The sequence below is a fragment of the Oncorhynchus mykiss genome, chromosome 14, assembly GCF_057628025.1.
Source record: "Oncorhynchus mykiss isolate SJ-2025 chromosome 14, ASM5762802v1, whole genome shotgun sequence".
In the NCBI taxonomy this organism is placed as follows: domain Eukaryota; kingdom Metazoa; phylum Chordata; class Actinopteri; order Salmoniformes; family Salmonidae; genus Oncorhynchus; species Oncorhynchus mykiss.
Genome location: NC_143035.1, coordinates 23,168,567 through 23,185,103, shown reverse-complemented (window position 1 = coordinate 23,185,103; position 16,537 = coordinate 23,168,567). Strand labels below are relative to the sequence as shown.

The window sequence follows — 16,537 nt, the reverse complement described above, 5'->3', positions numbered from 1 at the left end:
TAGCGTCTGTGCCACCAGTAAGTACAGATAGTAGTATAAATCCCCTGGCACAGTCCCCGCAGCCGGACAACTTTCTCACGGTTTCTGGAAGGAAATGCGGTAGGAACGCTCAACCGGTGTCGCTCATTCAGCCGACAGAAACTTTCAACCGGTTTTCCCCATTAAGCAGAGGGTCGGAGTCAGAGGCCGAGTCTTCTCTGGTCTCTACTCCTCCCGTTACGGGGTCTGAGATGCCGAAGCTTCCCACCATTAGCTCTGACAAATTGAAAACTCTAGTCATTGGCGACTCCATTACCCGCAGTATTAGACTTAAAACGAATCATCCAGCGATCATACACTGTTTACCGGGGGGCAGGGCTACCGACGTGAAGGCTAATCTGAAGATGGTGCTGGCTAAAGCTAAAACTGGCGAGTGTAGAGAGTATAGAGATATTGTTATCCACGTCGGCACCAACGATGTTAGGATGAAACAGTCAGAGATCACCAAGCGCAACATAGCTTCTGCGTGTAACTCAGCTAGAAAGATGTGTCGGCATCGAGTAATTGTCTCTGGCCCCCTTCCAGTTAGGGGGAGTGATGAGCTCTACAGCAGAGTCTCACAACTCAATCGCTGGTTGAAAACTGTTTTCTGCCCCTCCCAAAATATATAATTTGTAGATAATTGGCCCTCTTTCTGGGACTCACCCACAAACAGGACCAAGCCTGACCTGCTGAGGAGTGACGGACTCCATCCTAGCTGGAGGGGTGCTCTCATTTTATCTACCAACATAGACAGGGCTCTAACTCCTCTAGCTCCACAATGAGATAGGGTGCAGGCCAGGCAGCAGGCTGTTAGCCAGCCTGCCAGCATAGTGGAGTCTGCCACTAGCACAGTCAGTGTAGTCAGCTCAGCTATCACCATTGAGACCGTGTCTGTGCCTCGACCTAGGTTGGGCAAAACTAAACATGGCGGTGTTCGCCTTAGCAATCTCACTAGGATAAAGACCACCTCCAATCCTGTCATTATGGAAAGAGATCATGATACCTCACATCTCAAAATAGGGCTACTTAATGTTAGATCCCTTACTTCAAAGGCAATTATAGTCAATGAACTAATCACTGATCATAATCTTGATGTGATTGGCCTGACTGAAACATGGCTTAAGCCTGATGAATTTACTGTGTTAAATGAGGCCTCACCTCCTGGCTACACTAGTGACCATATCCCCCGTGCATCCCGCAAAGGCGGATGTGTTGCTAACATTTACGATAGCAAATTTCAATTTACAAAAAAAAAATGATGACGTTTTCGTCTTTTGAGCTTCTAGTCATGAAATCTATGCAGCCTACTCAATCACCTTTTTATAGCTACTGTTTACAGGCCTCCTGGGCCATATACAGCGTTCCTCACTGAGTTCCCTGAATTCCTATCGGACCTTGTAGTCATAGCAGATAATATTCTAATCTTTGGTGACTTTAATATTCACATGGAAAAGTCCACAGACCCACTCCAAAAGGCTTTCGGAACCATCATCGACTCAGTGGGTTTTGTCCAACATGTCTCTGGACCCACTCACTGTCACAGTCATACGCTGGACCTAGTTTTGTCCCATGGAATAAATGTTGTGGATCTTAATGTTTTTCCTCATAATCCTGGACTATCGGACCACCATTTTATTACGTTTGCAATTGCAACAAATAATCTGCTCAGACCCCAACCAAGGATCATCAAAAGTCGTGCTATAAATTCACAGACAACACAAAGATTCCTTGATGTCCTTCCAGATTCCCTCTGTCTACCCAAGGATGCCAGAGGACAAAAATCAGTTAACCACCTAACTGAGGAACTCAATTTAACCTTGCACAATACCCTAGATGCAGTTGCACCCCTAAAAACTAAAAACATTTCTCATAAGAAACTAGCTCCCTGGTACACAGAAAATACCCAGGCTCTGAAGCAAGCTTCCTGAAAATTGGAACGGAAATGGCGCCACACCAAACTGGAAGTCTTCCGACTAGCTTGGAAAGACAATACTGTGCAGTACCGAAGAGCCCTTACTGCTGCTCGATCATCCTATTTTTCTAACTTAATTGAGGAAAATAAGAACAATCCGAAATTCCTTTTTGATACTGTCGCAAAGCTAACTAAAAAGCAGCATTCCCCAAGAGAGGATGACTTTCACTTTAGCAGTGATAAATTCATGAACTTCTTTGAGGAAAAGATTATGATTATTAGAAAGCAAATTACGGACTCCTCTTTAAATCTGCGTATTCCTTCAAATCTCAGTTGTCCTGAGTCTGCACAACTCTGCCAGGACCTAGGATCAAGAGAGATGCTCAAGTGTTTTAGTACTATATCTCTTGACACAATGATGAAAATAATCATGGCCTCTAAACCTTCAAGCTGCATACTGGACCCTATTCCAACTAAACTACTGAAAGAGCTGCTTCCTGTGCTTGGCCCTCCTATGTTAAACATAATAAACGGCACTCTATCCACCGGATGTGTACCAAACTCACTAAAAGTGGCAGTAATAAAGCCTCTCTTGAAAAAGCCAAACCTTGACCCAGAAAATATAAAAAACTCTCGGCCTATATCGAATCTTCCATTCCTCTCAAAAATTTTAGAAAAGGCTGTTGCGCAACAACTCACTGCCTTCCTGAAGACAAACAATGTATACGAAATGCTTCAGTCTGGTTTTAGACCCCATCATAGCACTGAGACGGTGTGAAGGTGGTAAATTACATTTTAATGGCATCGGACCGAGGCTCTGCATCTGTCCTCGTGCTCCTAGACCTTAGTGCTGCTTTTGATACCATCGATCACCACATTCTTTTGGAGAGATTGGAAACCCAAATTGGTCTACACGGACAAGTTCTGGCCTGGTTTAGATCTTATCTGTCGGAAAGATATCAGTTTGTCTCTGTGAATGGTTTGTCCTCTGACAAATCAACTGTAAATTTCGGTGTTCATCAAGGTTCCGTTTTAGGACCACTATTGTTTTCACTATATATTTTACCTCTTGGGGATGTTATTCGAAAACATAATGTTAACTTTCACTGCTATGCGGATGACACACAGCTGTACATTTCAATGAAACATGGTGAAGCCCCAAAATTGCCCTTGCTAGAAGCATGTGTTTCAGACATAAGGAAGTGGATGGCTGCAAACTTTCTACTTTTAAACTCGGACAAAACAGAGATGCTTGTTCTAGCTCCCAAGAAACAAAGAGATCTTCTGTTGAATCTGACAATTAATCTTAATGGTTGTACAGTCGTCTCAAATAAAACTGTGAAGGACCTCGGCGTTACTCTGGACCCTGATCTCTCTTTTGAAGAACATATCAAGACCATTTCAAGGACAGCTTTTTAACATTACGTAACATTGCAAAAATCAGAAACTTTCTGTCCAAAAATGATGCAGAAAAATTAATCCATGCTTTTGTCACTTCTAGGTTGGACTACTGCAATGCTCTACTTTCCGGCTACCTGGATAAAGCACTAAATAAACTTCAGTTAGTGCTAAATACGGCTGCTAGAATCCTGACTAGAACCAAAAAATGTGATCATATTACTCCAGTGCTAGCCTCTCTACACTGGCTTCCTGTCAAAGCAAGGGCTGATTTCAAGGTTTTACTTCTAACCTACAAAGCATTACATGGGCTTGCTCCTACCTATCTCTCTGATTTGGTCCTGCCGTACATACCTACACATACAAGACGCAGGCCACAAGACGCAGGCCTCCTAATTGTCCCTAGAATTTCTAAGCAAACAGCTGGAGGCAGGGCTTTCTCCTATAGAGCTCCATTTTTATGGAACGGTCTGCCTACCCATGTCAGAGACGCAAACTCGGTCTCAACCTTTAAGTCTTTACTGAAGACTCATCTCTTCAGTGGGTCATATGATTGAGTGTAGTCTGGCCCAGGAGTGGGAAGGTGAACGGAAAGGCTCTGGAGCAACGAACCGCCCTTGCTGTCTCTGCCTGGCCGGTTCCCCTCTTTCCACTGGGATTGTCTGCCTCTAACCCTATTACAGGGGCTGAGTCACTGGCTTACTGGGGCTCTCTCATGCCATCCCTGGAGGGGGTGCGTCACCTGAGTGGGTTTATTCACTGATGTGGTCATCCTGTCTGGGTTGGCTGTCTGGATATACACTTACAATCAAATGCAAACTATTCACACAATTAAGTTATAAAACAATGAATGTGCACAAAATGGAGGGAGACAGCACAGTCTGGAGAAAGAAGTGCATTGTGCATCTGGGCGCATGGTCAATCTGACATCTGCATTGGCCATGCAGCATTTACAGTGATGTGCACTCAGCAGAAGTCAGGTCGTTCACACTTTTTGCACTTCACAGAGCAGTGCAAAGCTCAAGGAAGTTAGTTTGTGTTTATACAGGATGTACCACCCCTACCTACCGTCAACCAATCATATCAATGCGGAGCTACACAGAGCCCTCCAGATTGTTACAACATTTGGGAGCTCGATGTAGCCTCTGCATGCCTCTGGAGGCTACGCAATTGGGTCGCACCCTTCATAACTTAACCGCCAACGATAAGAAACAATACTGTCCAGCCGTATTCATTGACCTGGCCAAGGCTTTCGACTCTGTCAATCACCACATCCTCATCGGCAGACTCAACAGCCTTGGTTTCTCAAATGATTGCCTCGCCTGGTTCACCAACTACTTCTCCGAGTTCAGTGTGTCAAATCTGAGGGCCTGTTGTCCGGGCCTCTGGAGGTCTCAATGGGGATGCCACAGGGTTCAATTCTTGGGCCGACTATCTTCTCTGTATACATCAATGATGTCTCTCAAGCTGCTGGTGAGTATCTGATCCACCTCTACGCAGACGACCCCAGACCCTAGCTAGGTTTTGTGACTTACATTAGCAAGGTAGCTAGCTAGATATAATGTGACTTGTGATATAATAATGGGACATGTGCAAAATAAAAATGTAATCTTCTAGTTATGAAAAGGTCCCACCAGAATCCACTCCAAGGAAAGTGTTAGCTCTGCCTGCTTTATCAAGCATTGGAGTGGCTTCCAGCACCACACTGTCAGATAGATGAGAACACATGCTTAATTTCAATTGGAGAACAGCTATATACCTTTTCCATAATCCTTTCAATGATGGCTATTGGGTTGTTTGATCTTTCTTGTATGTGCATAATTTATGGTTGGTTTCTGTGTTTTTGTGTCCCTCTTTGTGCCGGCTGTCTTTGAGTAGCCTATGTGGGGGTGTATCTCTCTCTTACTGTCAAGTCTTCCTCTCTAGTATTCAAAATGTTTGCCAGTAATGAAGATACTATATGCTTGGAGTGTAACCAACTGTCTTTTTCTAAAGGGGGGATGAGGAGCCTGGAGTGGTTGAGCTAGATGGGAGCACCATGGAGGCAACAGAAGGCAAAAATGAAAAAATAGTTTGTTAATTATTCCCAGACATCATTACCCTATATGTGTTGTACAGATCTTATTCAGTCAAAGTATGTTTTTTTGTTATGTCCTTTCACTTCTATTTAGCCTGATTAATAGGAGCATTTCCGAAGAGACCATAGCAGTAAATTAAGATTAGGTCAATGACCTACTGAACAGTGTGTAAGTGTAAGATTTTTCTTGGTATTTGTGATGTGCTAGTATGCTTACTTTGTTGTTTGGATTTACAATTTACAATTTGATTATTATTCTGTCTTATTTGTGATAGCATCAATTGGGATGATGAAATCGGTGCTGACGAGAGTGGTGCTGATGAGACCTGGAGTCCCTAAAAGAAATCACAGGTGAATGAAGATTCTGATGAAGAGGATTCTGCCGAGTTTGAAGATTCTGGGGACAGCAGCTCGGACAAAGAATATGATTATCCACATTGTGTTCTATGTGTTAAAACAGAATGGGTGGATCTCCATTGATAGACTACCGGTCATCAGTGTGGAAGAAGCAGTGCATGACTCTTCTTTTAGAAGACTCTTCAGACACACCTCCATCCACAAACACACCTGAACCACATTAAGTGATTTGCAAGGATGACATCATTGGCAAGCATGCATCCATCACTTATGAAGACAGCTTCATAAATCTGACAAACTTTCTTGCGCTACCTGTGGATCAGTGGCCGGTCCACAACCGGGGAACAGGTGAAGATTGCTATGTCCTTCCACCCTTTGAGGTCCAAATCAGTTCGAGAGGCACAGCAAACCTCATTGAATTGGTGAGTAAATCCAAATCTAAGATGGGTTTGTTGTATTTCTCTACATGCAATGAAGGATGTCACAGACTTGTATCTTTGAACATCCAACGTTATTTAGACATTGGTTGGCATCCACCCAATCAAGTATGCTTGAGCAAATGCACACTGAACAAAAATATAACTGCAACATGTAAAGTGTTGATCCCATGTTTCATAGGCTGAAATAAAATATCCCAGAAATGTTCCATACACACAAGCTTATTTCTCTAAAATGTTGTGCACAGCTTTGTTTACATCCCTGTTAGTGAGCATTTGTCCTTTGCCAAGATAATCCATCCACCTAACAGGTGTGGCATATTGCTGGGGACAAAAAAAGGCCACTCTAAATGTGCAGTTTTGTCACACAATACAATGCCACAGATGTCTCAAGTTGAGGGAGCGTGCAATTGGCATGCTGACTGCAGGAATGTCCACCAGAGCTTTTGCCAGATCATTTAATGTTCATTTCTCAACCATAAGCTGCCTCCAATGTCGTTTTAGAGAATTTGGCAGTGTGTCCAACTGGCCTTACAACCGCAGACCAGGACCAGCCCAGGACCTTCACATCTGGCTTCTTCACCTGCGAGATTGTCTGAGACCAGCCAACCGGACAGCTGTTGAAACTGTAACTGTATCTTTGTCTGTAATAAAGCCCTTTTCTGGGGAAAAACTGTCTCCCCAATGCGTGGATTTCATTTCTTTTTTCCAGTACAGAATTCTTTGCCCCTTATAGTAACAATTATATTTTTTTCTGACAGGTTTCCTCCAGATGTGGCACTTGGCATTCAGGCCAAAGAGTTCAATCTTGTTTTCATCAGACCACATAATCTTATTTCTCATGGTCTGAGAGTCCTTTAGGTGCTTTTTGGCAAACTCCAAGTTGTCATGTGCCTTTTACTGAGGAGTGGCTTCCGTTTGGCCACTCGACCATAAAAGGCCTTGTTGGTGGAGTTCGGCAGAGATGGTTGTCCCTCTGAAATGTTCTCCCATCTCCACAGAGGAGCTTTTTCAGAGTGACTATTGGGTTCTTGGTCACCTCCCTGACAAAGGCTCTTCTCCCCCGATTGCTAAGTTTGGCCGGGCGGCCAACTCTACAAAGATTCTTGGTGGTTACAAACTTCTTCTATTTAAGACCGTGTTCTTGGGGACCTTCAATTCTGCAGACATTTTTTGGTTCCCTTCCCCAGATCTGTGGCTCGACACAATCCTGTCTCAGAGCTCTACGGACAATTCCTTCGACCTCATGGCTTGGTTTTTCCTCTGACATGCACTGTCAACTGTAGGACCGTATATAGACAGATGTGTGCCTTTCCAAATCCTGTCCAATCAATTGAATTGAATCAAGTTGTAGAAATATCTCAAGGATGATCAATGGAAACAGGATGCACCTGAGCTGAATTTCAAGTCTCATAGCAAAGGGTCTGAATACTTATGTAAATGTGACTCATCACCTAGATTCGGTCTTATGTAGCAAAATTTGAATTTCCGTTTTTTACATTGGATAAAAGTAGAGACTCTGAGCTACAAAATGGTATATCATACACACCATTTTTGAGGAACAATGGGAAAGTAATTGTACTTTGAAAGTTGATACAATTGTAAACTGGGCAGCATACCACCATGCATCCCACTGCTGGCTTGCTTCTGAAGCTAAGAAGGGTTGGTCTTGGTTGGTCCCTAGATGGGAGACAAAATGCTGCTGAAATTGGTGTTGGAGGGCCAGTAGGAGGCACTATTTTCTCAGGTCTAAAAAAAAAATACTCAAGGGCAGTGATTGGGGACATTGCCCTGGGTAGGGTGCTGTCTTTCAGATGGTGTGTTAAACAGGTGCCCTGACTCTCTGTGGTCACTAAAGATCCCATGGCACTTATTGTAAGAGTAGGGGTGCTAACCCTGGTGTCCTGGCTAAATTCCCAATCTGGCCCTCATACCATCATGGTTACCTAATAATCCCCAGCTGACAATTGGCTCATTCATCTCCCCTGTAACTATTCCCTAGGTTGTTGCTGTAAATGAGATTGTGTTTGCAGTCAACTTACTTGGTTATCACTTATTGGTGACAGGACACAGTATTTTCACATCCGGATTAAATGCATGCCCAAATTAAACTGCCTGCCAAACTCATCCCTCATCCTTATCTTCATCCCCAGAAGATAAGACATGCATATTATTAGTAGATTTGGATAGAAAACACTCTGAAGTTTCTGAAACTGTTTGAATCATGTCTGTGAGTATAACAGAACTTATGTAGCAGGCGAAACCCAGAGGAAAAACCATTCAGATGTATTTATTTTTGAGGTCACTCTTTTCAATGGGTTTTCATTGGGAATCCAGATTTCTAAGGGTCCTTCTTGCAGTTCCTACCGCTTCCACTGGATGTCACCAGTCTTTAAAAACCTCAATCAATTTCTATTCTTTGTGTAATGAAGAAGTAGCCCTGTTCAAAACGAGGGTCACTTCAAGTGTACTGTTTGTTAGAGGCACGTGACCAGAAAGGTAGCGTCAGTTTGTTTTCTTCCTGTATTGAACACCGATCATCCCGTCTTCAATTTTATTGATTATTTACTTCAAAAAATACCTACAGTTGTATTACAAAAGTAGTTTGAAATGTTTTGCAAAGTTTACAGGTAACTTTTGAGATATTTTGTAGTGACGTTGCGCAAGTTGGAACCTGTGTTTTTCTGGATCAAACGCGCCAAATAAATGGACACTTTGGATATATATCGACGGAATTAATCAAACAAAAGGACCATTTGTGATGTTTATGGGACATATTGGAGTGCCAACAGAAGAAGCTCATCAAAGGTAAGACATGATTTCTATTTCTATTTCTGCGTTTTGTGTCGCGCCTGATGGGTTGAAATATGATTCTCTTTGTTTACAGAGGTGCTATCCTCAGATAATAGCATTGTTTGCTTTCACCGAAAAGCCTTTTTGAAATCTGACATGTTGGCTGGATTCACAACACGTGTAGCTTTAATTTGGTATCTTACATGTGTGATTTCATGAAAGTTAGATTTTTATAGTAATTTATTTGAATTTGGCACTCTGCGTTTTCTCTGGCTAGCGTCCCACATATCCCAGAGAGTATTTTTTTTTTAAATCACTTTTGAGAAAAGGGCCTTTGAATGTTTTGGTACCTACTAGCGCTCTACTTTGTCTACACCCATTCAGGATTGTTCACACCCTCTTAAGCCAGCCACACCCATCTCTAAGGATTCACATGAGGTCATGTGCTAAAGACTAAAAGTGGTAGTAGCCTACAATAAGGGAAAAAATCCAGGTGTTCAGATAAAAATATTTGTATAAATGTTAGATGACGTTTACCCAGATACACTTGTCTAAATTGATTGGTCATGTTAAAAAATGCTATAACCAAGCCACATCCAGTGGTGGGAAAAAGTACAAATTGTCATACTTGAGTAAAAGTATAAATCATTTCAAATTCCTTATATTAAACCAGATGGCACAATTGTATTTAAAAAAATAAATAAAAATTGACAGATAGCCAGGGGAACAATGTATTTAACTATCAAAGGTATAAACCATTTCAACTTCATTATATTAAGCAAACCAGACGGCACAAATGTATTATTTGTTATTGATGTAGGGGGCACACTCCAACACTCAGACATAATTTACAAACAAAGCATGTGTTTAGTGAGTATGCCAGATCAGAGGCATAAATGACCAGGGATGATCTCTTGATAAATGATTGAATTTGACAATTTTCCTGTCAAAATGTAACAAGTAGTTTTGGATGTCAAGGAAAATGCATGGATCACACACACATCAATATTACATTTTATACAGTGGGGAGAACAAGTATTTGATACACTGCTGATTTTGCAGGTGTTCCTACTTACAGAGCATGTAGAGGTCTGTAAATGTTATCATAGGTACACTTCAACTGTGAGAGACAGAATCTAAATCACAAATCCAGAAAATCACATTGTATGATTAAGTAATTAATTAGCATTTTATTGCATGACATAAGTATTTGATCACCTACCAACCAGTAAGAATTCCGGCTCTCACAGACCTGTTAGTTTTTCTTTAAGAAGCCTTCCTGTTCTCCACTCATTACCTGTATTAACTGCACCTGTTTGAACTCGTTACCTGTATAAAAGACACCTGTCCACACACTAAATCAAACAGACTCCAACCTCTCCACTATGGCCAAGACCAGAGAGCTGTGTAAGGACATCAGGGATAAAATTGTAGACCTGCACAAGGCTGGAATGGGCTACAGGACAAAGTCGTTCAAGATGACGGTCAATCACCCTCGGTCTGGGGCTCCATGCAAGATCTCACCTCGTGGGGCATCAATGATCACGATGAAGGTGAGGGATCAGCCCGGAAATACACGGCAGGACCTGGTCAATGACCTGAAGAGAGCTGAGACCACAGTCTCAAAGAAAACCATTAGTAACACACTACGCCGTCATGGATTAAAATCCTGCAGGGCACGCAAGGTCCCCCTGCTCAAGCCAGCACATGTCCAGGCCCGTCTGAAGTTTGCCAATGACCATCTGGATGATCCAGTGGGGGAATGGGAGAAGGTCATATGGTCTGATGAGACAAAAATAGAGCTTTTTGGTCTAAACTCCACTCGACGTGTTTGGAGGAAGAAGAAGGATGAGTACAACCCCAAGAACACCATCCCAACCGTGAAGCATGGAGGTGGAAACATAATTCTTTGAGGATGCTTTTCTGCAAAGGGGACAGGACGACTGCACCGTATTGAGGGGAGGATGGATGGGGCCATGTATCGCAAGATCTTGGTCAACAACCTCCTTCCCTCAGTAAGAGCATTGAAGATGAGTCGTGGCTGGGTCTTCCAGCATGACAACGACCCGAAACACACAGCCAGGGCAACTAAAGTTGAAGTAAGGAGTCAGGTGATGTTGCCAGCCATAGCTTTCCATCAGCACCGTACCATCATCTAGTCTGGTTAGCTGTGAGATGTTGAGCCCTGTCACAGTGCTGTCCTTCACAACACCAACAATCTCAGACAAAGTGTTCACTCTGGTCTTTCTGAAGCGCTGCTTGATGAGGCCGAAGCACAAGTTAGGGGCAAACTGTGATCAGGAAGTGAAGGTCCAAATTGTGGTGGAAACTTGTTCTTGTTTTGGACATTGCAGTTATCACGATTCAGGTCCACACGTGTTTTCCCAACTCCGTATTTGAAGAAATGGTGCATGTAGTTGATGACTGCGCTACTGTCTTTGCCGGCTTGGGCCAGAAGTCTTTTTGATGACTGTATGACTGGTGGAGTCAGGCGTGTTCTACTGATTAATGCTGAAAGACAAATTCCAGATATAAATATTTTTGCATTATTATACAATAGATGCGAAATGGCATTCTGAGATATCACTACACACAGTTCATACAGGTAATGTTAGCTACTGTAGCTAGCAAACCATCTAATGTCAGCTGGCTAGCTAAAAGCAAGTTTTAACTAGCAATATAAACTGATTGTCATAGCTAGCTAAAGTTAAGCAATAAGTTAAATGTTAGCTAGCTAACATTAGGCTACAACTAGCCATGCGAAATGGCATTCTGAGAAAACATCACTAACGTTACACAAAATTCATACACATAAGTTAATGTTAGCTAGCAAGCCAGCTAGCTAACAGCAAGCTTTAACTTAGGATCTTTTGTTTAGACATGTAATGTTAACATTAGCTAGATAGATAGAGTAACGTTACTAGCAATATAAACCAATTGCCATAGCAAGCTAAAGTTAACCAAATAATGTTAGGAAGCCAGCCATCAAACTCCAGCTGGCTAGCTAACAGCAAGCTTTAACTTGCAATGAAAACAACTGACAAAATTAGAAACGTATAATATCTGAATCTGTAGCTAGATTCTTACCTGTATACATGGATGAAAGCTTCACAGCAGACTGCAAATCCTTTTATAAGACATCCTGTGTTGTTTCCGTTTAGTTTGCACAGCTTGTTAGGCTCGTTGTGTTCCACTGATTTCAAAATGTGTTATGAAATGAGAGAGTCAGCATTGCATGGCACGATCGTCATCCAGAAAGTAGTCCATCACAACTTTTTCCCACTGACCTTTGCCTGATAAATTCAGGGCAGTAATGTTATTGAGAGCAGTAGCAACATATTTGCAGTTCTCCATGGCTAAGATAATATCATTCTAAAAAAAGACTGCAGTAGAAACAATTATTTACGTATTACAAGCAGCTCATTTTATAGACACAAGATGCAACACCGACCAATCCAAACTCATCTCTCAGCATGTCCAGCCCACTCATTATCTCAGCCAATCATGGCTAGCCTGAAGGTCGCTGCCTTTTTCTGTGGCTAAACCAACTAGGCTCGTAATGTAACTATTTTGTTCGTATTTACAGATGACATACAAGTTTGATATTAAGGCACATGAAAGTTCACATGTTCGAGAAGGCATTTCTGCCAAAAAACGCATTTTGATAAAAAAATATTGTAATGGAACAGCAGGGAGCAGGTCTCGAACCCTCGACCATTCGAGCCCGAGGTCCGGCGCGCTATCGACTGTGCCGCAAAAGCATGCTAGTGCGGCAGAGTCGATTTCCGCGCTTATAAACCCAGGGTCGTTACAATATGTTTTACGTTCAAAAGGCTCTCCTGTGAAGTCATGACTTGCGACATACGCCTAGTTTCCTGAAATCGGGTCACAAATAAGGTATTTCTGTTTTTTATTTTTAATACATTTGAAAAAAATTCTATAAACCTGTTTTCACTTAGTCATTATAGGCAATTGTGTGTAGATTGATGAGGGCCATTTTTTAAGAATAAGACTGCAACATAACAAAATGTGGAAAAAGTCATGGGGCTGAATAGTTTCCAAATGCATTGTATGCGCTCTCCCACTCTCTCATAACCATAGATTGTATATTTAAACAACACAAGAAGTGGGGGGAAGCCTGCGGTCATGGACGACTCCCTGATTACCACTTTTAATTATATGTCATTGAGTTAATTTGTCCAGAGGTAGTTATGTGTTTTATATTCCACTTGAAACCTCCTCTGGAATATCGTTACCATAACCGAATCATTTCGCGCCTCTGTCTTTTCACTGGATATCGTGTCTCCTTGAATAGCAAGGCTTGGAATAAGTCCTTATTGGCATTAACTGTTGTTTTGAGGGTGGCACTAGTCATTGGCATTAACTGTTGTTTTGAGGGTGGCATTTCAACTGTAGGATTATGTCACAATGGTAACCAATTTTCAATATAGACAAAGGTAAAAATGTGTACAATTTTAGCTTTGAAACATTATATCCCCCCCAAAAAAGATGCAAACTAATGTAACATTATTTATTCAAGCACACATTGTGTGAAATTCTGAATTTTTCTCATTTAAAATTTCACTTGAGTGAGAAATAAACCATTAACCTTTAGAATAATTGATATGACATGGTGTGCCCACTAAGAAGGTTTTTTGTCTTGAAGATGTGTGTGGAGAGTGCAAACTGAGAGAGAGGTTGTGTTCTGTTCACAGCAAGTGACATGATACCATACTAATGTCATGCCAATAAGGGTCTGGCAACAGACAGTGTTTGGGCACAACACTAGTATGGCATCATGCCACATGCATTGAGAATCCTAGCGGCCAAGGTGGAACCCAGCGTACTGTGAATGGGGATCAGGGAAAGTGTCACTGATTCTCCAAACACAGCAATTGGGGATGTCAACTCGGTTTCCTGCACCAAGGGCACCATGCTGCTACATCACAAACGGTGTGTAGGCAGCATGCCGATACTCCCAGGCATCATCTCCAGGCTCAGCTGCATCAGCCACTGCCAACACTTCCACCCTATACCACCTGTGCAAACTTAAATATCCGTTGCCTAGGCAGTAATGGGTGAAATGTGGCAGCTGGCTAACACAGAGGTCTGGTCCCTGACCGCAACACTTCCTCTCTCTGTCTGTAGGCATCTCCCTGCAGTTGCCACAGGTGCACCTGGTACATGTGCAAGTGGTGGCTCACCATTCTGCCGCCAGTAAATCTCTAGACATCAAAGAAAAAAAACTTGCTGACACATCAGTCTCACCACCTCTCTGCTGTCTGCATCATCCAGCTCCCTGAGGAGGAATTCCTGAATGAACAGGTGCACACATGGCCTATTATTAGTAAGGCAGAATGGGATATTTCTCTCCACACCCCACTAAAGGTATTTCTCATTTGTATGGTCAAGATCTACGATTAATTCAAAGCCAATTCAAACACTAGTTTCTACTGTAAATTGATCAACCTAGATCATGTGTCTATTAAAAGTAGTATGTATGGAGAAATACAGTGCCTTGCGAAAGTATTCGGCCCCCTTGAACTTTGCGACCTTTTGCCACATTTCAGGCTTCAAACATAAAGATATAAAACTGTATTTTTTTGTGAAGAATCAACAACAAGTGGGACACAATCATGAAGTGGAATGACATTTATTGGATATTTCAAACTTTTTTAGCAAATCAAAAACTGAAAAATTGGGCGTGCAAAATTATTCAGCCCCTTTACTTTCAGTGCAGCAAACTCTCTCCAGAAGTTCAGTGAGGATATCTGAATGATCCAATGTTGACCTAAATGACTAATGATGATAAATACAATCCACCTGTGTGTAATCAAGTCTTCGTATAAATGCACCTGCACTGTGATAGTCTCAGAGGTCCGTCAAAAGCTCAGAGAGCATCATGAAGAACAAGGAACACACCAGGCAGGTCCGAGATACTGTTGTGAAGAAGTTTAAAGCCGGATTTGGATACAAAAAGATTTCCCAAGCTTTAAACATCCCAAGGAGCACTGTGCAAGCGATAATATTGAAATGGAAGGAGTATCAGACCACTGCAAATCTACCAAGACCTGGCCGTCCCTCTAAACTTTCAGCTCATACAAGGAGAAGACTGATCAGAGATGCAGCCAAGAGGCCCATGATCACTCTGGATGAACTACAGAGATCTACAGCTGAGGTGGGAGACTCTGTCCATAGGACAACAATCAGTCGTATATTGCACAAATCTGGCCTTTATGGAAGAGTGGCAAGAAGAAAGCCATTTCTTAAAGATATCCATAAAGTGTCGTTTAAAGTTTGCCACAAGCCACCTGGGAGACACACCAAACATGTGGAAGAAGGTGCTCTGGTCAGATGAAACCAAAATTGAACTTTTGGCAACAATGCAAAACGTTATGTTTGGCGTAAAAGCAACACAGCTCATCACCCTGAACACACCATCCCCACTGTCAAACATGGCGGTGGCAGCATCATGGTTTGGGCCTGCTTTTCTTCAGCAGGGACAGGAAGATGGATGGAGCCAAATACAGGACCATTCTGGAAGAAAACGTGATGGAGTCTGCAAAAGACCTGAGACTGGGACGGAGATTTGTCTTCCAAGAAGACAATGATCCAAAACATAAAGCAAAATCTACAATGGAATGGTTCACAAATAAACATATCCAGGTGTTAGAATGGCCAAGTCAAAGTCCAGACCTGAATCCAATCGAGAATCTGTGGAAAGAACTGAAAACTGCTGTTCACAAATGCTCTCCATCCAACCTCACTGAGCTTGAGCTGTTTTGCAAGGAGGAATGGGAAAAAAATTCAGTCTCTCGATGTGCAAAACTGATAGAGACATACCCCAAGCGACTTACAGCTGTAATCGCAGCAAAAGGTGGCACTACAAAGTATTAATTTAAGGGGGCTGAATAATTTTGCACGCCCAATTTTTCAGTTTTTGATTTGTTAAAAAAGTTTGAAATATCCAATAAATGTCGTTCCACTTCATGATTGTGTCCCACTTGTTGTTGATTCTTCACAAAAAAATACAGTTTTATATCTTTATGTTTGAAGCCTGAAATGTGGCAAAAGGTCCCAAAGTTCAAGGGGGCCGAATACTTTCGCAAGGCACTGTACATGTGAATGTAGTATGTGTGGAGAACTACCAAAAACCAAAATGTATTCAGCCACAAATGATTCTGTCCATACATTAATTATTAAAGAAAAAATAGTTTATTTTTGTTTTTGTTAAAATGTATTGTGTGTATTGTATGTATTTTTTCAACATAATACAAACCTGTGTGGCAGCCATTCTATCACCTCGGAGAGCAAAAAGCCTCTCCTTATCCAAATTTCTCTCCCTCGACCCCTGCCTCTGCCTATCCGTCCTCTGCCCCTGGCTCTACCCCTGCCTCTGCCTATCTGTCCTCTGCCCCTGGCTCTACCCCTGCCTCTGCCTATCTGCCCCTGGCTCTCCCTCTACCCATGCCTCTGCCTATCTGTCCTCTGCCCCTGGCTCTACCCCTGCCTCTGCCTATCTGTCCTCTGCCCCTAGCTCTA

At 42.3% G+C, this 16,537-nt stretch overlaps 1 long non-coding RNA gene across 1 annotated transcript; it reads right to left on the bottom strand.

The window, feature by feature from the left end:
• Window positions 1-5,134: 5,134 nt before the first annotated feature.
• LOC149978324 (uncharacterized) lies at window positions 5,135-15,429 on the bottom strand. Its single transcript, XR_016486336.1, has 2 exons — window positions 12,083-15,429; window positions 5,135-11,506 (listed from the first exon to the last, which is right to left on the bottom strand). It is a non-coding gene; the product is annotated as an uncharacterized LOC149978324 (long non-coding RNA).
• Window positions 15,430-16,537: the final 1,108 nt, after the last annotated feature.